Source organism: Ammospiza nelsoni, chromosome 20 (assembly GCF_027579445.1).
Source record: "Ammospiza nelsoni isolate bAmmNel1 chromosome 20, bAmmNel1.pri, whole genome shotgun sequence".
NCBI classification, from domain to species: domain Eukaryota; kingdom Metazoa; phylum Chordata; class Aves; order Passeriformes; family Passerellidae; genus Ammospiza; species Ammospiza nelsoni.
Window position 1 is genome coordinate 448,819 of NC_080652.1, and position 24,714 is coordinate 473,532.

Below are 24,714 nucleotides of genomic sequence, written 5' to 3' on the forward strand. Positions count from 1 at the left end.
AAGATTAATCAAGGATTAATACAGAAATAGATGTTCTAAACTATCCTTGTACTTATGCTGGTCCCTAGGAAGGCCTGGTGGGTGATTTCTGTCTGTGTTCAAATATGTAAAGCAACAACAAATAGTCCCACACTTTATATTTCAGATAAACAATTTAATGGCATCTTAACATTGTCTTCACAATCTTATAACATGCATATTTTACTCCTTATGAAGCTGAAATCTTTTTAAATACAAGTAATTCTACTGAAATTGTAGAAGTTTCAAAACCATTTTAACATACTGAAAATAAAACAATCTAAAAGACCGGTCTAACAGCCATTAAAATGCAGGAAAAAGCAAGAGGACTTCAGTAAAAGAACATTCATTTAACAGCTACATTTTCTCCACTAAGTATTTATGTGTTAAGAGAGACAGAGTAAATGTAAAAGAACAGAAGTTATTTAAAACTAGAATTTCTAAGGCTAGAAACAGCTTTGAAACAACTTTCTATGTAGTTCTATTTATTTCCAAATTTAAAACTGGCCAATTTTTTTCCCAACATTTTGAAGCACAAGGGAGGAAAGGTGGAAAATGCTCTGCAGGGGTTGCAGTTATGGATCTCTAAAGTTTATTTGTGTAAAGGAATGAACATAGTTGAGTATGACAGAAAAATGCAACAAAGCACTAACTCTGAGAGAAAAACAGCCCTGCAAGCAATGCCAGGGCACTGGATATTTCTGCATTTTAAGCAAAGAGCTTTACAGCATCTTTAATTTTCCTTTTCCTGTCCATTTTGGAGAGTGCAGTCCAGCCTGCCTCGCACATTCTCCTCATGGTTTTGAGTTTCAGAGCAGAGCCTGGAGATTTCACACTGCGTGGAGCTGGGCTCTAGGAAGGAAAATAAAGCCATCCTTTAGTTTCTGTTAACAATCTGATTAACTGCTTGGTTTAATCTTAGGAAAGGCTAACATACCTTTTTTGGTGCTGTGGAATGTAATTGTGAAGCTTGTGGATAATCTTTGTACAAATTTTTAAACATTTCTTCTTCCGAGACTATGCTCTATTAAATTAAAAGTTAAAAGTTAAATTGAAAGTTACTTAGTCACACTATATTAAAAATACTTTTTCTTTCCCCCTAAGGATATTAAACTATAAAAAAAAAAGTTAAGATGTCATTATGAGGCTTAACAGTTCCATAAAAAGAATGTTAATTATGTACATACAACTACTATTCCAGAAAGAACCAATAAATTAAAAATATACACATAAATATTGGCTTGAATGTGGAAGCCCAAACTCTTTATTTCCATTCTCAGCCCCAACAATGAGCACAAAGAGCTGCTCAGCACATGATTTGTTCTCTGGCTCTTACCAGGAGGTCAGTGTGCTCAGAGCTGTCTGACTCAGTGTCCAGCTGCACAAGCACTTTCTGCTTTTTCCTGCTGCTCTGCTCTGCAGGCAGGTTTGTGCTTCTTCCACTCTGCATTTTATCCCTTGGAGGAGTCTTTATAACACATGTCTGGGAAAGAAAATGTTTCTCTTTTTAGATTATATTTTATGGGGTAAGTATGGAATCTAAAGCCAAACTCAGGACCCAGTTTACAGTCTGAGTGTCCAAGAATTCACCTGAGAGAAATGGTGGAACTCTGATCTTTCCATCCAAACATGGAGCAAAGACCCAAAAAAAGTGGGGTGGGGTATAAATATCATTTTTTATACTATTTTTGTTGCCAAATGAGGAGAATGAAGGGGAAGCTATGGAAGAGCTGAGTTTCATGGCACATTGTATTTAAGTTCTCCATGCTTATCTGCAGAAATTTAGGTTATTCTGAACTGTAGCCACTCCATTGGACTCTATCAAACATCAAAGAAAATGGGAACAAACAAAACTGCAGGAAAAGGCTTCCAGAGAAAGACTGATAGCTATATCAAGATTGGTGTTACTTAAAATAGTTTTTTCATTAGAAGTTAAACTGAGAAGCATTGAATGGTCCAGTGCAACCCTTTTTTGACAGATAACATCAAAATGGTGCTGGATTCCATTGTTCCAATGTGAAAACCACAAGTGAACTCCTGACAGGAAGAAGGGTGAGTTCTGCAGTCAGGACTACTTTGATACTTTGACCATTTTTACAGCTATATCAGCTTTTTTCTCTTCCATTGAGGAAAAGTGCCTTTACAAATGGACACATTTAAGACTAAGTAAAACAATTCTAGAGACATAAAAAAATCAACAACTGAGCAAGAAAAATTACACACTGGGAGCCCTTCCAGAAACTGCTGTCTAATATCTTCATGGAATGGTGTGACCCTTTAAAATCCCTTCTTATTCCAGGGGAAAAAAAAATCATCTACAGAGAAGTAAGAAATACAGGCAGAAAAATGCAACAAGAAAAATTCACTGTTAGGAGTTACAAAACTTCAATGTTGGACTGCCCAAGGGGCTTCCTGTTCTGAAGAACACATTTTTTATTTTTACTTTTATCTTTTTAATTTTAGGAATATAATTTGGAGACTTTCTATTTTTTACATGAATAGATTCACTGTATAGATCTAAACAAAGTTTAGGAGTACCAAGAACATAAGTCTGTATTTTCTATAATTTAAAAAGTTTGAAGTCAAAAGCATTCCAATGTCTTTTGTTGAATGCAAATAAATTGTCATGGCATTTCAATTGATTCTACACATATAAACACTCCCAAATTCTAAAAGCAATTAAAAAGTTCAGGTTACCTTGTGTTTCTTTTCACTTTCAGGAATCATACTGCCAGAGTGCTCTTTTACGAGATTCTCCTACAAAAGAGTTATGTGACAGCAAGGAAATATTTATTTGATTTCAGTTGTTAAAAATGTTCTCGGTGTAATGACAGAGCACAGTCTATAATCACAGACTGCTACAAAGTTCACACAAAAATATGACCAGATGTAGTACAACCCCAGCATTCAAAAGTCACTGAAAAAACTCCTGCAGTTTAGGGAACTTTTTTGCTTTAGCTAGTTAAAATTACCAAAAATAAAGGAGAGTTTTGTTTTGTTGTTTCTTTATTTATATATAATCTATAATCACAGACTGTTACAAAGTTCACAGAAATAGATGACCAGATTTAGCACAACCCCAGCATTCCAAAGTCACTATTTTTCTGTTCAGTTTCATTTCTAATCCAGCTCTTCCCACAGCACAAGCCCAGGCCACACCCCTCACCCCCACTGCTCAGTGAATAAAAAACTCCACCTTTTCTTCCATTTCTGCTTTCAGCTGTTCCTTAAGGGAAAACAGTTCCTTTTTCAAACATGACAGCTCATTTTCCTACAAACCATTAAATAAAGGACAGGGTTAACTATGCACAGCCCAGAAAAAGGAAAACAGTCCCAAGTGAGACAGGGACTAATTAACAGGGACACTCATTAGGTACACAAGATAATTCTATTTGCTTTTCAGCCCTATACTTGAAGCTTTGCTTTAGCTTGTTTAAAAAAGACTGAAGCACTGTTAGAAACAGGTACTTGATCAGAAGTGTTCAAGGTAATACCTTAAAACCCTTGGGAGAACAGGGGTGAGAGGGCACAATCTAAATATTTAAAACAAAAGTTTCCTATTCAAAGTGGGGAGTCAGAACATGACCCAATACCTGGAGGAGCAGACACAAACACACTGCTACTCCAATTTCTTTTTAGAAACATTTGGAGTTTTTAGTGCCCAGAATAAGATCTGGTGCAGCAGGTTGGGTGGGATTGCTACTGGTAAAAATTCAAACCACACTGGAAAAGTTCCCAGAGAACTGTCTCTGGTGGGAAAGACCCCAGAGCACAACAGGAAAAGAAACTTTTGAAGCAAACTGAAAAAAGATCTTTAGAAGTCACACACTGACTGAAGATCACATCTTTTGTCTCTCTGTGCTATGGGTGGGCAAGAGGGAGGGATTGGAAAAAAAAGTGTTTTAAAGGTTTATTTTAATTCTCATTACTCACTTTTAATTCTATTAATAATAATTTTTTAATACTATTTAAGTTTGAATCTGCTTTACCCTCAAAGTGTTTTTCTCCTAATCTTTATCTCAACTCAGTCCCTGAATTTTTCTTTCCCCTCCACTGCTCAACTACAGCAGAGAAAAATGAGTGAATGTTTTTTTGTGTGTGCCTGGCACTTAGCCAGTATAAAACCACTTCTCAAGGACATCAGCCCCTTCACTGAATTATTGATCATTGCAAAGTGCTCCTTACCAGTGCTCTTTCTGATGATATTTGCTTTTGCTGTTTCATTTTGTATACTTTTAACTCTGCATCTTTTTCTTCAACCAATTTATCATATTCATTCTGGGGTAAAAAAACCAAACCAACAACAAACTCAAAACATGTGACTAAATGTTACAATTATGGAGTTATCCAGTCTTAAAACATCATTTTTTCAAACCAGGCTCTTAAGATTCAGAAAGAAAAGATTCATTGATGCTTCTGCACAAACTGTAAAACAGAAAATGCTCAATTCAAGTATTATTTTGTGGACTGGCAGAGAGTGCTTTATTTCTGTGCAGCAATATGTGCTCAGCACTAAGAGCCAGCTGTGCCATCTTTATTAATGTATCTGCTAAAGATATTGCAAAATGAGGAATAGAAAGGTAAACTAAAATGTGTCAGGCAAAACTGCTGACAGTCACTAGGTAACCTCTCAGAAAGAGGCCAAACTGATACTGAAAAATATTGCATTCACATGGTATCAAAGGAAGCCTGAATTGAAAAAAAATCTAAAAATCCCAGAAGTTTAGATGACTGGAATTATCTGCCCATAGGAATCTTTTCAAAATCTTCAATGAATTTGATTTTAGATGATGCAAAGTCCAGCATGTGTTCAGCTTCCTTTTCCCAGACTCAGGTAACTGTTTCTGCTTTTGAAAGGTCATTAATGTGGTGTCACAAGTTATAAACATGGTATTAACATGGTATCGACATGGTATCACACATTGCAAACCACAGCAAGCAGGAAAATCTCTGACCTTGTGCTTTTCCATCAGTGCCATCATCTCAGTTATCTTGTGCTGACATCTGGCATCAGTTTCTCTCTGTATCATTGCAGTTTCATCACAAAACAACCTCATTTTTTCTACCTGTCAGTAATAAATTGCATTTCATTAATCAACATAACAATATATTTTTTTTTTTAAATTAATTTCTTCTTCCCCCTGTGGGTATAAAGTTTGCAGTCCCACTTGGGCTTTATTTGCTTTTAAGATCCCTTTCAAATGCCTCATCTTTTCTGCAGATTGTTTACATGGGCAAGATCAAAGGTACAGCCATGGCAGGCAAGCTCACTCCAAACCAAAAGGCCATTTCAAGCACTCCGCCCTAACATTTCTTAGCATTGCCATCAAAAAATGTGTGGGCAGAAAAATACTAATGTGGGAGAAGTTATAATCTAATTTAACTGGGCTGACTTTATACCAAGGGTGGAATTTCTTTGAACTATATCTTGAAAGAAAGAATTTTTAATTGAGTTCTCATTTTCAAAGACATATTCAAATACTTCAACCTAAGCACCTAATGTACTAAAGCTTTGTTCACAGGGATTCACAACAAGTTCCATTTATGTTAATAAGACTGAAATATGAGCAAGGACTCTGGCCAATAAATCTTCATAAAAACATTTTAAATTAAAAAAATAAATTGCAGTAAAAATTAACACCTCTCACCTCTTCATGAAGTTTATTTTCATTTACTTTTCTTGTTTCTATGTCTTTTTTATAGATGTCAACTTCTTCCTTATGTTGCTTGTTCATATTTTCCATCTCTAACTGCAATTTATTCACCTTTGGAGAATGCAGAATTGCTGCTGTTATTTGTTTAGTAATTACTATGTTGATGATTTTTTCTTACCTCTTATTTTTGAGCACAAACACTGTTACTTTTCAGGTATGATTCAAGTGTTTCCTATTTAAAAGTTCAGTTGGTTTTTTTTTTTTTTAATAAAGAGTTGAACTTTGGCCTGAAGTGAGTTAGAAAATACTCAAAGGGACAATGGCAACAGCACAATGGGGAAGACTGCCCTAAGCAGTCACCCTAAATGCTTTGAATGCCTCAGGAAAAAACACAGATGTTTGTTTCTTCTCTCTTGTAAATCTGTATCAGATTTTCACAGGTTTTATGGTACATTTTCCTCCCAGCTGTGCATTTTGATTACAGTTTTTCCTTTTAAGTTTATAATATGAATATCCTCAAAAAACTCCACTTTTCTTCAAGTGCAGTACCCAAAGCTGGACACAATATTCCCATCAGAGGGATTGCCACTGCAGAACACATTTAAAGAACAGACTAAAAAGAGTTATATATATATATATATATATATATATATATATATATATCTTTTAAATGCTTTTCTGTTACAATGAGGTTGCTGAACCCTGTTCAGTCCACTATCAACAAAAGAAAAAAAAAGTAAGGAACATATTAGAAGCATCAAAATTGCAATTTGAATCCATCTCTTAAATGTCCAATAGTCAGTGCCCAATGATTAAAATGGAAGCATCTTCTAAAAACTATGAGCTCATGCCTGCAAAGTCTGTATCCCAGATCCATAAACCAGCTCAGAATGTATTTAACAAGTATTATAATTACTTACACTGGGACTTAAAACACTCACCTCATCTTCTACATGATGTTATTTAAACCTACCTTCCCTTCATAAGTGTTGCTTTTCTTGCTTTCTGCAGTAATTTTCTTTTTCAGCACCTTATTCTGTTGAAATAAAACAAGCACTGTATCTTAATAAGTTCATAGAATAATGTCATGGTTTAACTGCATCAAGAAATTCCAGCTTTCATCAGGCAAATAACTCTCTGTTGTGCAGCTCAGGTTCCAGAACAATTCTTCAAACAAATGAATGCTCAGCTAATTTCTGTGATAATTACTGTTTCTTCATGACCTTAGGAAAGGCTCCTCCTGAGCAGCAGGAGGGAATAACAAATGAGGAGCAGAATGGGAATTAAAACTAAGATGCTGCTGACAGAAGGTGTGAAGACATCATGACCAAAAATACAAGTTATTTATTTTTACACTGAAGTTTATACAATTTGTGCTAGTGCAGAATTCTTTTCTACTAGTGATAACGGAGATACTCATACAAGTACATAAATAACACTATGCACTAAATGAAAAAGAGTAGAAGTTTATTAAAGATATTATTTTTGTAATTACTTTTTTCAAATTAAGGCTCATTTAACAAATCAAGGGATTCCAAAGCTGACTCCCTAGTTTGCTCAGGGTTAGGATAAAAAAGGAGAATTTTTAAATTACATAGGTGTATCTAAAGACATCACAGCAGACACAAACCTGCTGAAAAGGCAACCCAAAGTATAATGTGTTTATGTATTTGTGACATTTAAAATCTCTACACACCTCCTGTTGCAACTCTTCCATGCATTTGGTTTTATTTTCCACCTGTTTCTTCAGATTATTCATCTGAAAGACATATTTCAGACGTGAATTAGTAAGTTCAACAAATGACTCCCTATGTGAGCAATTCCTGTAAATGTTCTCAAATCTGCCCTTGCACCAGTCTGGTTTGTTCCAATGGGACTGAAACACCAGCTGACACGTTAGAATAATCAGAGTTTTAGCCATAAAGTACCACAAGATGTTAATTAACAGCAGTGAACCAGTTCCTTAGTGGTTATGGAATTAAGAAAGAAGAAGAAAAAAACCCCCAGCATTTTCACAATTTAAAAAATGCACTTGTATGAAGTTCCCTACATCAATGAAAAAATGAATTTTCCCAATTATTTTCTACAATCTTCAATGGCTTTTCCTTTCTTGAAATTTCATTTTCAGTTCTCTTAACCTGAAATTAAAATTGTAAATATTAGGCTTTTACAATGAAATTTTGAAATCCATTCTAATGCTAAAAACCCCAGGTTGCTTTGAACCAATAGAAAGAAAGTAAAAATGTTTGAATCTATTTAAGCTCAAACTCACAATACATATAAAAAGCTAATCCAGAGCCCATCCATCACTGAGTGGGTATATAAAAAACAGAAAAGCAGGTTCTCTGTTTGCCTGAAAACAAACAAATCTTTAATATCAAACTTCCAGCACAGAGTGAACATCCCAGTGACTGTGCTTGTCTTTTGAAATACCAGGGCTCACATGTGGACACACAAGGGCACAGCTGGCAGCAGCTGGGAAAGAAGAAACCTCTGGCAGAGATCACATTCCCCAGGCAGAGCTCTGCAGAAAAAATCCCAACAAAGATTTTACATTGAATGCTGCCCTGCAGGTTCTGTGAGATATTTTCATGACACAGGACATACATTTTCTTCTCTTTCATCCAGTGTACTTTTCATCTCTTCACCTGTCTTTGCCATTTTCTCCTTCAAAGACTCCAGTTCATTTCTAAGTACCAAATTAACAAACATTAGTAAATATTTACATATTGCCTTTAACTTGTTTTCAGTACTTCTAATAAACCCATATTTTATTTTCTAAAAAAGAGCTGCTAATGTTGATGGGAACTTCATAAGCTGCTCAATGAAAATGTTCTTGAAATGCAGCAACAGGCCCAGTAAGTCAATATGTGAACTGTCCATGCTTCTTTTAAGTAGGAGAAGATGTTCCAGGAACCCCAGAAAAATACATCCTGACCTGGACTATTGCAATGCAGCTGTGAAACATGGGAGCTGCCTATTGAACTGGGGATACAGAGCTCTGATCCAGTTTTGCCTTGTCACATTTCATCCATAACCTTCAACTTCCATTTGAATTTCCTTCCCACCTGAGATGTCTAATGCAAAACAAGACAGCTCTTACTATGGAATACAAAATGATGGCAAACATTGTACCTGCAGCAATTGGTATTTCTAATCTGAGAAAATTTCTACTTGGCCAACAGCAATTCTGAATAGTTTCTGTTTAGCTATATAATCTAGAAAAACATTAATCAAAAAATCCCAGAAAGCAGCATTTGAACACAACTAACTATTTGAGTCTACTTCCTTTAACAATATCAGTTAATAATATTTGCTTTTACTTGCCTTAGCTGGCTATTTGCCTCTTCTAGATTTTCAACTAACTGCTTTGTATTGTCTTCTTTTTTCTTACTATCCTAAATAAAGAGCCATGTGTCAGCAAAGAAATAAAATTCAAAGTGACTTCTTAAAAAATTCAAAGCCATCCAAAGCACACAGACCTGCCTTGTTCACAAGTGTAAATACACTTCCTTTCCAATTCAAATACAAAAAATAGCTCAGGTACTCTACAGACTCAAGTCATGTTGCAGCTCATCATCTAATTTACAAAACTGAGTCATTTGTCAAACTGAGTATTGTCCTTTCAAGAAAGCTGGAAGTTTACAACTTGCCTCTTGTTGTTCTTGCAGTTTCTTGAGTTCTGCAGCCACAGCATTTTTCTCTTGTGCTGTTTGTTCTTTCTCTAGTGAAAGCTTACTGAGATACACTGTTAGCTGTTCATTCTTTAACCTAATTTAAAACAAATGGCCAAGAGGAATAAGAAGATGCATTTTGAAATCTCCTGTTAAATTAAACATACCCATTATCAAGTGTTATTCCATGCTGAAAGAAGTCCAGGCCTTTATCTACAAATATAAGCTTTGCAGCAGAGTCAGAGAGAGGTAAAAAGGTGACAGAAGAAGGAAAGAAAATCAGAGTCAACTTTTATATAAATATAATGGTTAGTGAAGATGATGTATTTTAAAGCAAGATTAACAATGAATTCAGAAACTTTCTCTTCTTGTTAAATAAATCAGAGAGATATGGAACAACTACATATGCCGTAGAATACATATAAATAGAGAAAGCGGAATTTAGAAATGTAAGTATATAAATAATGTCATATATGTGGTTCAAAACTTCCATTAGAAAACAATCATAGTTCATTTCACTGTGGATTAAAGCAACTTCTATATTACACCAAAACTAATGAAATATTCTATTTTCAAATGGTCATACGCCTCTTGTTCAAGATCTGTTTTCAGAGTCACAAGCTGCTTTAAATAATGTTGTTCCTTCTCAGCTGTACTTGTCAGCTGTGCTTTCAAACCATGGAATTCTTTCTGCAAAATGAAAAGGAAGAGTTTTGAGTATAGATGTGCAAACTCCAACTGCTGGAGGTTATCAGCCATGAACTTAGAGCACAAGGCTTTCAGAAGAACCAAACAACATCCATGCCATGGATTATCCAGATTGCATCTTTCCAATCTCTGCTGGGATCTGGAAGTCGTGTGAGATAGTGAACTGTGACACCAGTGCTGTTCATGTCTGTCCCCTGCTGTTAGTTTCATTACCTGGGCTGCAAAATTAGGGTGGGACCCTGCTCTGGGTGCTGTTTCTTATGTATAAACTTGTATACAAGTTCATGATGTGCAACTTCACTATTTCTAAAAACATGTTACTATTGCCCTACTTCAGACCTCTCTCATTTGGAGAGCATTTTCATTTCTCTCTCCACATTTTTCTCTTTCTGCATATTTTCTACAGTAGCCTCAAGATTCTTCTTCAATCAAAGTCCTCCAATTTGCCCATTTTAGAAAATGAGTGAAACTCAGTTCAGAACACTCAATGCACAGATTATAACAACAAGCAGACACAGTAAAATGCACACCTGATTTCACACTATCTTAACTTGAGTTGATATGGATTCTTGTTAGGCTTGTAAATATAAAATCATAATGAAAATAAACTTCTGTTAAGAGTGTATTTCATATAGCTTTGACTTCTGTGACAGAAAATGGGCCTGTGTCACAGCACAGCAGGGTTCACAGAGGCCAGAGCTAATTACCTTCCTGTAAGGAAGAAAAAATGGGAAAACTTTATATCCAGAGGGAGTGGCATTTGAATGGGCATGAACAAAGAAGAAACAACCAAAAACCTTGAGAAGGAAAACCAAAAGCACAAGAGACAAGAAAAACCAAAAGCATGGGAGACAAGAAAAACAGAGGCAATAAAGAAGTTCTTCAAAGAAAACACTGAAATTGTGTGTGAGAAAGTTTAGTAGAAATGTTAAGGTAGACTAGATGGTGTTTATTTATGGCATTTACGTTACTTACAAAGCAAGAGGAATTTCATATGAAGAGCAAATGCCATGAGATTAATAAAATGAACATTTACCAGAGTTTATGACAGCTCTTCAAGTTGCACTTCTTTATCACATTTTACTTTAGTCATCTCTTCTACAGCACATGGAATGTAAAATTAATGGAACAGGAATAATTTTTCATTATTAGCAGGCAGTATAAAACATTTACCCTTTTGCAATACCCAGTTCTCAAAACTTGTTGGATTAAGTTAAGAAAATTAAAAGCTAATTTATGACTTAATCTAAATGTAGACTTGAAAAGATGATTCAGACATTAGCAAATCTATATCTGAAGAGAAGCTAAATATTTATCCGAAATTAAATTTAGAGCCTATTATGTTTTCCACAATTATAGCTTCAAATAAACCATGGACTGTAAGACTGGAGTATTCTCCAAGTATTGATGCACCTGCATTGTTCCAGAAAAAATCTGAACTCCTGAAGGTATCAGATGGATATGCTGAGAAAGGAAACCAGTTGTTACTAACTTCCAGATGGTTTCTGTGTGCACAGTCACAATTCTGGTATTTTTTACAAGTTCTCAACAGCAAGGCAGAGCTCTTACTCTGGGGACTAAGGAGCACATCCCTAGAAACCACAGGGTATCAAATTGATGATATTTAAAGAGAACTCCTGCCAGCATCATTCCAGTTCCAGAATGGGCAGGGTCACAGAAACCTCCATGGGAGGGTTTTATCTCTGCTGCAGAAGTCACTCCTGGCACCTGCAGTGCTGCTGCTCTGAGCTGCAAACCAAAATTACCTTCAGAGGAATTCATGCATGAATGGTCTGACTATTGGAGCTGTGCACAGCACTGCCCTTTGGCTGCTGCCAGTACCAATGACCCCCAAAGAAAAGGGATCAGCTGAGTAAAAATAAATCCAGGCATTCCTGACAGGTACAGGTATTGTAAAATCATTTCTTCAACTACTAGAGTGCCGTGGGTTGACAGCCTTTATCCCAATATCGTGTGTTGTGTCTGGCAGCAGAATGCAGGCCTCAATTTGCTTTTACATGGAGGGGAGTGCAGTATACCTGGAACCGACTGCCCCAGGGGTGGAAACACAGTCCTACCATCTGTCATGGACTGATCCAGGCTGCACTAGAAGAGGGTGAGGCTCCAGAACATTTACAATATATTGATGATATCATTGTTTGGGGGAACACGGCAATAGAAGTGTTCGAGAAAGGAGAGAAGATAATTCATATTCTCTTGGAAGCCGGATTTGCCATTAAGAAGAGCAAAGTCAAGGGACCTGCCCGAGAAATTCAGTTCTTGGGGGTGAAGTGGCAAGATGGACGGCGTCAGATTCCTGCGGATGTTATTAACAAAATCACTGCTATGTCCCCACCAACTGATAAGAAGGAAACACAAGCTTTCTTAGGTGCTATAGGTTTCTGGAGGATGCACATCCCTGAGTATAGTCAGATTGTGAGACCCCTTTATCTGGTTACCCACAAGAAGAACGACTTCCATTGGGGCCCTGAGCAGCAGCAAGCTTTTGTCCAAATCAAGCAGGAGATCGCTCATGCTGTAGCCCTTGGCCCAGTCAGGACGGGACCAGATGTGAAGAACGTGCTCTACTCTGCAGCCGGGAGCCATGGTCTGTCCTGGAGCCTTTGGCAGAAGGTACCTGGCGAGACCCGAGGCCGACCATTGGGATTTTGGAGTCGGAGCTACAGGGGGTCTGAAGATAACTATACTCCAACAGAAAAGGAAATCTTGGCCGCCTATGAAGGAGTCCAAGCCGCCTTGGAGGTGATAGGTACAGAGGCACAACTCCTTCTGGCACCCCGACTACTGGTGCTGGGCTGGATGTTCAGAGGAAAGGTTCCCTCTACCCACCATGCCACCAGTGCTACTTGGAGTAAGTGGATTGCCCTCATTACGCAGCGCGCCCTAATTGGGAAGTTAAATCGCCCTGGGATTCTAGAAATAATTACAAATTGGCCCGAAGGTGAAAGCTTTAGTGTCGCAGATGAGGAACAAGAGCCAGTGACCCGGGTTGAGGAAGCTCCGCCATACAATCAGTTGCCAGTAGAAGAAACACGTTACGCTCTATTCACTGATGGTTCTTGTCACGTCATAGGGATGAAACGGAGGTGGAAAGCAGCTGTATGGAGTCCCACTCGACGGGTTGCAGAGGCTACTGAAGGAGAGGGTGAATCCAGTCAATTTGCTGAAATCAAAGCTATTCAACTGGCCCTAGGTATTGCAGAGAGAGAGAAGTGGCCAAGGCTCTATTTGTATACCGATTCTTGGATGGCAGCCAACGCTCTATGGGGATGGCTGAAGAGATGGCAAGAGGCCAACTGGCAGCGAAGAGGAAAACCAATTTGGGCTGCGGAAGAGTGGAAAGATATTGCTACTCGGTTAGAGAAGTTACCTGTGAAGGTTCGTCATGTAGATGCCCATGTCCCCAGAAGTAGAGCTAATGAAGAGCAGCAAAACAACCAGCAAGTACATCAGGCTGCAAAGATAGGGGAGTTGAAGATAGATCTCGACTGGGAGCATAAGGGAGAGTTATTCTTAGCACGATGGCCCATGATGCCTCAGGCCACCAGGGTAGAGATGCCACCTATAAGTGGGCACGAGACCGAGGGGTGGATCTAACCATGGACAGTATCTCTCAGGTTATTCGTGACTGTGAGACGTGCGCTGCCATTAAGCAGGCCAAGAGGGTGAAGCCCCTCTGGTATGGGGGGCGGTGGTCTAAGTACAAATACGGGGAGGCCTGGCAGATTGATTACATCACACTGCCTCAAACCCGCCAGGGCAAGCGCTATGCACTAACCATGGTAGAAGCCACCACGGGATGGTTGGAAACCTACCCCAATACAATAAAAAACAGTCCATTTCCAGAAAAGAGCAGAAAACATTTTTATTACTGCCCAGCTCATTTTCTGCCTTTCTACAAGCCTTACCCAGTTCAGCAGATTTATTCTGGAGCTCCAAGGTAAGCAGCTTTGAATCATCTTCAGATTTCTTTAATCTAGGAAAATGGTAAATGAAAAATCCCAAATGTAGAGTACAAAGCACTGCATTTGAAACTTACAGGACAACAAGACAAAGTCTTAGCACAAGCACTTTAAGAACATCTAACTTTTAACAGGCAGATAATTTATCTGCCTGCAACACACATCAAATTACAGTTTTACAACCTCAGAACAGTAGACATAAAAGTAAACAAATATATATCTACAGAAATCTGTATTTTTTAAAGACAGAATTATGCAAGTTGAAGGGGAAAAAATTTACTTTTTATACAGTATCAACTATCACAAACAAAAAAAATTACATTAAATTCTCTGCATTTAGACAACTGTGTGAAAAAAACCTCCAAATTTCAGCTTCATTTCCAATTGTTCTTGGTTTTGTTACAGACTGCAACACGTAAGATCACTCTTGGAATTTCAACTCATTAATTTACCTATTTTGCTCTTCTTGCAGCAAGCTTTTCAAATTGGCAACAGAAGTCTCAAACTCCTCTGTCAGGGCTGCAAGCAAAGCCTTCATTTTTTTACATTCTTCCTCCTGCTCTTCCTTTTCTCTAGTAACCTGAATTAATGTTTTCACTGTAGTCTGGAATTCAGTTTCCAAGTTCTTTTGAGTAACCTTCAAGACATAATATCATTTCTAAACATGTTTTCCAACAAACAGCTACAGCTGTTTCGTGTCTAATGTATCCATAATTATTTATGCAAATGCTCATCTAGTCTATTTCTACTGTAAAGCTATAAGTAAGGGGTACCTCTGCCTTTTGCAATGAAATTTTAGCCTCTTCCAACTCTGCCCTCAAATGTTCTTTACTGACCTGGGATTCCTTTAACATTTCTTCATTGCGTACTAAACAAAAAAAAAAAGTTTATATTGTTAAAAATAGAATATTTACTAAAAAATGCTGCTAAAAATGGAAAATTACATACATTTAAAGAATGTAACAAAGACCAATGGTACTGACATCATCTACTATAAAATGATAGATAAAATTTGAATATAGATGGCTTAAAATATTGAAAAGTAAGTTCTGAAAAGTAAGTTTCCTCAGTGACATCTGCCTGACTTTAAATTTGCAAAACTGAAGCAATATATTTTCCCCTTGCAATTTTCAAAAGCTCTCACTGCTTGACTCACCCTAAAAACTGCCCTGCCAGTCCTGCTCCCACATGAGCAGCTCCTGTTCCAAACAAAAATAAGGCCTTCAAGGCCCCAAAATTCTGCTGCCAACCAGCAACAGAATAAGACTATCATGGCCCTGTTTCCTATGCTTCTAATAAACAATTACATATAATAAATAAACAATCATAAACAACTACATTGAAATTCTGTAAACAATTACATTTAAACACAGCAGGCAGAACTCTTACATATTTCTTCCATTAAGTCAGCAATCTTATTTTGTGACGTCTGCAGCTGAGCCTTGATGTCTTTTATGACATCATCTTTTTCATCTCTCTGTATGGTAAGAGCTGAAATCTAGAAAAATGCAAGAGATATCATCATGAAGTCTGGAAAAGGGACAGATAATAATTTTCATTTGTACCCCAGCTATGATAAGCAGACATTTTGCTGTCATTGAAGTTAGATTAGATAGATAGATAGATAGATAGATAGATAGATAGATAGATAGATAGATAGATAGATAATATTTGGCTAGATACAATCTTAGCCAAATATTGATCAAGTGACATTACTCTAAACAAAAAAGTTCTCCAATTCAAAATCAAACCATCAATTCCAGTAGACTAAAGGTACTGAAACATCATTAAACTTAGCAGAATTTGACTTAAATGCAGCTTCAGACATTATTTTGTCTTTTTTACTAATACCCAGAAACACTTCTTGGCTCTTGCATTGCCCCTTTAGGCACAAATAAAGCTCTACATATTAGATGGTAAAATGAGCAAACCTGCTTTTCCTTTTGGCTGACTTCCAGTCTGCATTCTTTCTCAAACTTGTCCACTTTTTCTGCTTCTTCTTTTACTTTGGAGATACAGTAACATCCATAGTTAATATTCTAGCTGAAATATACTCCAAGTTCAATACAACTTCCACTTTAAGATTGCTTGGAATTCTACAGCTCTACCATTTGTTTTCCAAGAGTAATTGTTGAGGCAATGTTTGATTTTATAATCAAAATACAAACAGAAAAGACCATGTGAAAATGAAACAGGAACATAGCAGGCTATATATACAGAGAGAGAGCATTTAGCTAAAGTTTCTGTAGCTATACACTAGTGGATTCTCATTTAAATAAACAAACTATGTGAAATAAATATTGATCTCTAGACTGTACTTCACAGACAAAACTTCAATTTTGAGTGACTGTTTGAAAAATAAAGTTTCAGATTTGGCCCAGTGGAACAGCAACAGAAGGGGCCAGGCAGTGAACAAAGGCAGCATGAATAAAAAAAGGGTCCCAGTGTCTCAGTGTGAGCTGCTCACCATTCCAGAACTTCACATCTGCCTGCCCTGACACTGCATGTGTAACACAAGCTATGAAGTACAAAACTGAGCCAGCTGCATAAACTCAATAAGCAGAATTCTCACATTTGAAACTCATTTCCAGTCTGTCGTTCTCTGCTTGCACACGAAGCTCTTCAAATGCCACTGTCATTCTCTAAAAACAAAATTTAATATTTGAAGTTCAATATTGGAAACCCTGGAACTTCTCCAGGGGCTGCTGCCCACCTCAACCATTCTGAGGAACCAGCAGGGAGGTGAAACAGAGCCCAAAAAGAAGCCAGAAGTTGTGGCAGTGACCCAGCACTAAGCACACATCACCCAGATCACAGGGATCTACATCCCACACACTGCTGCACTTTCTCCATTGAACGTGTTTGATATAACACAAAAATAATTCTTGAAAAGGGATTGAAATCCCAACTTCCTGCATCACACATGACATGATACCCACACATGATGGGTACAAACAGTATCCCAACATAAACATGGAACTCAGCTCAGCTCACAGAACTCACATTCCTTTCATCAAGCTTGGTCACTTACTTCTACGTTGCTGTGAAGTTCCTCATACAATTGTATTGTTGCTTCCTTTTCCTGTTCATCTATCAAAGCAAGAACATATGAGAAAGTTTTTCTTTTGAACAAGAATGCCAGCTGCCCATGTCATAATACTTAATCAGCATAATGAATTTAAAAAGGAATTATCAGCTCCATTCTTATTAAATAAGTCATTATGAAACATGGTGCCAAAAGTTACAATCTAAAAAAATTTAGAATCTAGGGAAAATGTGTATTTCATTGAAACATTGAGCAAGCTCAGCTTTTAAATTTCCTTCCCAAGATATTTTTTTCTGTGAAAAGTGTAATTCTGGATCAGCTTATGTGATCATATTAATTATTATAGTATTAATGCTGTTGAATAATAATGTATCAAAACTGTTAGTATTTATAAACTGTAATCTAGGGTTTAGCACTGAATTTCTTCCTATCAACAGATACCTATAACCACAGATCTGTCATAAAATTGCAACACTCCATGTCCATATTTTCCTTCTTTTCTTTCCCTTTTGTAATTGATAGAAAACAATTAAAAAGAGAACAGTAACAGAAACAGGTATCAAAAAAGAACAGTACATCTATGCACTGTGTTTCTAGAATTAAGTGTATTCCAACTATTCTAGTGGAATTCTATTTCTAGAATTAAGACAAAAAAGAAACAGACACTTCTTAAGTATCCACAATCAAGTTAGTAAAATTCTAAATTGCATATAAAGTAAAATTCCCAATCAAGAACATGTTTTAAACATCAAGAATTTAAACTTCATTAGGTTATCCAACTGTCTTGGCTTGTTCAGTTTCATGAGAAGAATTCCAGTTACTCATTATACCTTGGGGTTAAGACCTTTTTTCCCCACAAATGTGTGATGGCTGAAAACAGGAAATGTCAGCTATGGAAATTTGTTCCAGAGTGCTGGGAATTTAGAGTAGATTCTACTGCCTAAAAACAGGCATGAAGTGTCACTTCTTATGTCTGAATATATTCCCAGTGTGTGACTGAGACTGCAAAGCTTCAATGGGCTGAGCAGCCTTGGGGAGCCCTGCCCTGCCCTGCAGTGGCTGCCAGTGCCAGTCAGGGCTGTGGGCACTGCCGCAAACCTGGAGCACTGTTTGGGCACCCAAAGAGCTCCCAGGCTGGCAACCTTGCAGCAAACAATTTCACTGCCTTCAAAAGCCCTCTGTATTTAGCATTACAAACCAAAAGTCTGTTAGACCTGGGGCTTCACTTCCAATTTTGTGAGCCACTTAAAATTCACTTCTCATTCTGAGAGCCACATCCAGTCGATCTCAACTGGAGAACTTCTCTGAACAGCACGAGAAATGTCTTCTTCTTGCTTCTGTTTGTGAATTCAGAGCAAGCTAGAAGCACATTTACTCTGATAAATAAAAACTAAAAAAGCATTTACATTTGCTGGTCTTCTCTGTGAAACGAGTGTAGGTTTCCTTGAGCAGATTACACAGATGCCTCGAAGCAGCAGCTCTAAAGGAGGGAAAAATATCATGTTTGCACAAGAGTGCACAGTACTTTGTGCACCTAACTAGTAACAATGGAAATGACCTTCAGTATTTAACAGCTACATAAAACTGCCCATGTGAAAACGGGATTATTTCCACCACAAAAATATATACTTGGTTCTATTACTTACTCTTTCAAGAGATCTTTATTTTCACATATCTCATCTTCCAGTTTCAAATGGAGTTTTCCATTTTCAAACTGATTTCATAGGGAACAAATGCAAAAAGACTGTTATTGAAAAATGTATTAGAAATGCACTTTGATTTCTCAAATCCCTCATGAAAAAGTCATTGAGGGCATCAGTAGACAGAAGTCTGTTTTATCTGGTATTACATGCTGAGTCATCTTTTTCATGAAAGATGCAGTAATTAATGAAAAATAATTTACCAGCAAATGAGACACTTACAGGTATATTCTTTATACACACACTCACACAGGACAGGTGCCTGCAACTTCTCAAAATAATCACTTTCTCAAGGCACAAACCAAACTGCAACAGTCTTTAATATTTAATTGTATCAATAATAGTGTCATACTGAATCAGGAAGCACTGAACTTCATCTATTCAATGTACACTATACAATACTGGCCTGCAGTTCTTGAATGGCTTTATTCTGTGCTTCAATAATCTTTCTATTCTCTTGGAGTTTTCTTTCTTTCTGGTTAAGTTCAGTTTCCACAGTCAGTTTCCACTGCTTGATCTTCTCAGCCTCTTTGTAGAGTTTTGAGAACAATTCATTCATTGTTTCTGGATTCTATTAAAACAGGTTCCACAATTTAATCTCAAATACTATCCAATTTATAATATATAATATCTAATTAATATTGTTGTAGATAACATATTTCTCTCCTAGAAACATCACAAGAGTAATATTTTTCCACAAATGGTGATATAAGCTTAGATATGATCAGAAGTCCAAGTTTAAATCTTTGTGCATCCTCTATGTATGTATCAAAAGGCATTACAGAGCACACAGGAGAAACAAATACAATGAAATATCCCAAACCCCCTTCAGACATCACCAAATAGATGGGCCTAAAGACATGGATAACTTCAGTCCACCAAAATCAATAAAAGTTTTGCCAGAATTATCAGTGAAGCCAAAATTCCTTCTAGTAGGTTCTTCCCACCATTTCTGTCCTCTCCTTCTGACAGACACTGCTGAGTTAAGTAAAAGCAGCTTCAGAGACTTTACCCAAGAGTACCTGTGGTATTGCCATGGACACACACAGAATCACAGAATCACAGAATAATGAGGTTGGAAGAGACCTCTCAGATCATCGAGTCCAACCTATGCCCTGACACCTCAACTACAGCACCAAGTGCCATGTCCAGGCTTTTTTTAAACACATCCAGAGATGGTGATTCTACCACCTCCCTGGGAAGAGGATTGCAGTGATTTATTATTCTTTTGGTGAAAATCTTTTTCCTAATATCCAACCTATCCCTTCCCTGATGTAGCTTGAGACTGTGTCCTCTGGTTCTGTCAGTGCTGCCCTGTGGAAGAGACCGACCCTACCTGGCTCCAACCTCCCTGCAGGAAGCTGTAGAGAGCAATAAGGTCACCCCTAAGCCTCCTCTTCTCCAGGCTGAACATACCCAGCTCCTTCAAATGTTCCTCACAGGCCTTGTGTTCCAAACCCCTCACCAGCCTTGTTGCCCTCCTCTGGATGTGCTCCAGCATCTCAACGTCCTTCCTAAACTGAGGGCCCAGAACTGGACACAGCACTCAAGGTGCAGCCTCTGCAGTGCCCAGTACAGGGGCAGAATGACCTCACTGCTCCTGCTGCCACACCATTCCTGATCCGGGCCAGGATGCCATTGGCCTTCTTGGCCACCAGGGCACACTGCTGGCTCATATTCACCAGCACCCCCAGGGCCCTTTCTGCCTGAGCACTGTCCAGCCACACTGTCCCCAGGTTGGAACGTTGTAGGGGATTTTTGTGGCCAAAATGTGGAACTCAGCACTTGGACTTATTAAACTTCATGCTGCTGGACTCTGCCCGTCCATCCAACTGATCTAAGTCTCTCTGCAGAGCTCTCCTTCCTTCCAATAGATCAACACAAGCTCTCAGCTTAGTGTCCTCTGCAAATTTACTGATCAAGGACTTGATGCCCTCATCCATGTAGTCTACAAAAATATTAAACAGAACTGGTCCCAGCACAGAGCCCTGAGGGACACCCCTGGTGCCTGGCTGCCAGCTGGATGCAGCACCATTCACCACCATTCTCTGGCCCGGCCATGCAGCCAGTTCTGAGCCCATCACAGAGTGCTCCTGTCCCAGCCATGGCTGCAGCTTCTCCAGGAGTGTGCTGTGGGAGACAGTGCCAAAGGCCTTGCTGGAGCCCAGATACACAACAACCACAGCCTTTCCTGCACCCACCAGGCGGTCACCTGCTCACAGAAGGAGCCCAGCTTGGTCAGACATGACCCACCCTTGGTAAAGCCCTGCTGGCTGGGTCTGATAGCCTGGCCAGGCTGTGAGTGCTGTGTGATAGCACTCAGTGTGAACTGCTCCATTATCTCACCTGCTACTGAGGCCAGACTGACTGGCCTGGAATTACCAGGATCTTCCTTCCTACCTTTTTTGTACATGGGTGTCACACTGGCCAGTGTTCAATCATCTGGAACCTCACCAGTGAGCCACGGCTCCTGATAAATGATGGAGAGAGGCTTGGCAAGCTCATCTGCCAGCTCCCTCATAACCCTGGCATGGACCCCATCTGGACCCAGGGATTTATAAATATCCAAGTGTCCCAGCAGTTCTCTGCTCACACACAGAGCAGGAAGGAAAACCACCACCCTTGGGCACCCTTGTGCCCTTAGAACACCTTGAAAGTGCCCTACAAGCAGTGCTGGGCCAGTGGTCGAGGCAGGGAGAGCGACACACGAGCCCTAAGGGCCCTTTGGTTCACTTACAATAGCCCCAAACAACATCCTTGTTTTGGCTGCATCACACTTTTGTTACAGTCCTGATGGTACTTTAATAGCTTAGGATTAAAAGAGTCTAAAAAGTTGTCAGGGATATGAAAATCAGCAGAGAGAGCACAAGAAATGTGTTTTATTTTGTGGTAGCAAACAGTGTTTTGTAGCTGCAAAGTACAGAAGGCATTGCAAAAAAAATGAGCTGTACTGAATTGTGCTAAAGCAGAGATCTGCTGGTAAAGACACTGTGAGAAGAATCCAGTGCTTGAGGAAACCACTGAATTCATTGTTTTACAGATAAAATAAAGCCAGACAAGGCAATTGGGATAATCTACTTCAGTTTTCCAAAGAATACTCTGACTTCAACCCTTCTGCCCCTCAACAGAATATTCAGAACCAGTTCCACAAGGATACTTAAGTGTTTAAATCTTACTCTAAATAAAGCTCATAGACTTCGCAGGCACTTCAAACAAAGAAAAAAACAACAACAATATTGCAATCACCCTAATTTTTAAAGATTTGTTTCCAGGCATGTTCACTAAATCACAAATATCTCCTCTAAGTTATTCAGCTTTAGACAGGAGACAGAAAACATTATTCCCTTTTGACTACTCCCTTTAGCCCTGAAATATCTACTGAATAATGCTTTAGGCACTGTTTGGGAACAAATTCAAAAGACCCCAAGGAATTAGATGGGCAGAGTTGATACTTAGCTCACCTCTTCATCTACTTCAGAGCAAAGTTTCACTTGCTGTGAAATTGTATCTGAAACATGAAGAGATTTTGATCAATGTATTTCTAAAACAAGTAACAGTGAAACTGTATTTAACAGTTACAGATATGGAACTGTGAGACTACTCATGAAAATTAAAACTTGACAATATATAAAAATCTAAAGAAGGTGCATGGCAAACATTCCAGTTGTACCTGAATCAGTGATTTCGCCACGGCTCCACACATCGAATGGCAGCTTAAAGTCATCATCTGAACATCTATTAAAACCCTCCACAAATTAAAAAATTAGTTCCTAATGGGTAGATTTGTAAAAAATTAATTGTAAAATCCAAGGGAAAAAAATCCCTACAGATGATGTGAAAATAGAATTTATCATTAATAAAACAGCTGCCTACAATTTTCAAAGCCCAAGGTATTGGTAATGGCTTTGGAACTCACTTCTTACTTCCCAGTGGTTGATCAAACTGTTGGTGTCCTGCAGTTTGATTTATAGACTGTGGCCAAAGGGGAGCTTTCAATGCAGGGAACTCAGCAGCTCCTGCCTGTCTGGGCACTGCTGCATGGCTAAGGACTCAGGGAGACAAATTACTTTTTTCAAGACCAGTAGTTGATATTTCTTTTTTGCTTTACTTCCAAGGGCACTTCTAAACCATATCTGATTATGTGTCAGCATGAGAATACCCTTTTACAAGGTTTTGAAGTCACAGAAGTTCATCCTGTAAACAGCTAACTCATCTGCTGTCAGAATATCCCATTTGAATCTCAACATATTTCATAAGGAGCTTCGACATGAAAAAATAACTTGTGGAATTCCCATAACTCAGTGTGGGGACAGTACATTTTCACTGCACACCTGATCTAGTGAGACCAAGACACCAATGCCAGTGCGAGTATCTGAGTGGGGCCTGTGGGAATCCATAAAATCAGAGGGGTTTCAGAAAGCTGCAAAAGGCAGCCTCAGAGACAGCAGAACTGGGATTAGCGCCAAGCAGTAGCCATGAGATAGGTCAGCAGATATTGCCACGCCTGAGTGGGCGCTGGCTGGTGAGAGAGACAGTGAATCTTGTTTCTTGAATCAGAAGGCTGAATTTATTAATATAAGATATAATACATTATAGTTATACTAGAAAGAATAAGGAGAGAGGTTTTGCAGAGCAGCTAGGCTAGCTAGGAAGAGACAGAAAAGAATCCACAACAAAGCTGTGGCCAAGGACTCAGTCCCCTGGCTTGCACTGGTGATTGGCCCTTAATTATAAACATAAAACATGAACAAATCACCAATCAAAATAGGTGCCCCTGTTGCATTCCCCAGCAGCTGATAATAATTGTTTACCTTGTCTTCAGAGGCCTCTGGCCTCCCAAAGACACAGAAATCCAAAAGAAAGGATTTCTGTGGAGAAATGTCTGCGACAAGCAGAAAAATAATGTAAAAAGTAGAAAAGTAAGGACAAATAGAACAATGGTCTGTGTATTAACGTTTGGCTAGAATAACTCCCCAAGTTACAGAAAAGTTTATCTAGCGAGATATTAGGAAATTTTTTAAGGTTAATAATGGAGCTATGTGCATTTTGCTTTAAGGCTTAAAAGCAGGTATTGTATTCAAAATAAGCAAGCATTGTTTTAACCAAAGGTACGTGTGTGCTTATAGTGCTTGGACTGAACTACTGTCAATGTGCTTTTGATTTGTGTGACTGGTCAAAATACTTTTAAGTAAGTAGTAACATTAAGTTCTTGGTCAGCTGCCTGGGATGTGAGCTGCTGGCATCTTCCCACTGTCATAACCATGTAATGAGACTGATGCTGGAAAATAAAACAGCTCAAGGCAGTTCCTCAGCAATCCCGTCCCGTTGGTGATTTGTACACAGACCCCGGCCAGCGACAGAGCCCTGCTCGCTCTCTGGGCTGAATTACCCACATCAAACACGGACTTACAAAACAGAGCGGATGCTTGAGAAGATGATTCCCTTCCGTTTTGATAGAAAACAACAACAAAGGTCTTTGAAACTCAAACCAAAGATGTCTGTGCATGTGCCACTCTAGGCATACACACAGAAATGAGTCCAGCACAGGAGCCGTCCCGGCCCATACAGGGGCAGGTGTGTGTGTGCTCCAGCTCGCGGCTCTTTGGGAGCAAGGGGCAGGTGTGTGTGTGCTCCAGCTCGGGGCCCTACCGGGGCACTCCATGGGCCCAGCACTATCCCCGTGTCCCCGGGGAAGGGCCCCTGCGCTTTCCCCTCGTCCCCTCCTCAGCCGCGGCCTCCAGAGCAGCACAGCCCGAAGGTGCAGCCGGGGGTGGGGGGGGGGGTGGGGGGGGGGGGGTGGGGGGGAAGGTGTGGTATGGGCCGCCCTCAGCGGCCCCGCGGCCGAGCGCTCACCTGGGATCTGCCCGCAGACACCTGCCCAGCGCTCAGGCGCGGCGGCATAAACAATTTAAAGCGGTTTTCCTTCTCCAT

General features: G+C 39.0%; 1 pseudogene; it reads right to left on the minus strand.

Moving 5' to 3' along the window:
- Positions 1–133: 133 nt before the first annotated feature.
- LOC132082399 (synaptonemal complex protein 1-like) lies at positions 134–24,714 on the minus strand (annotated as a pseudogene).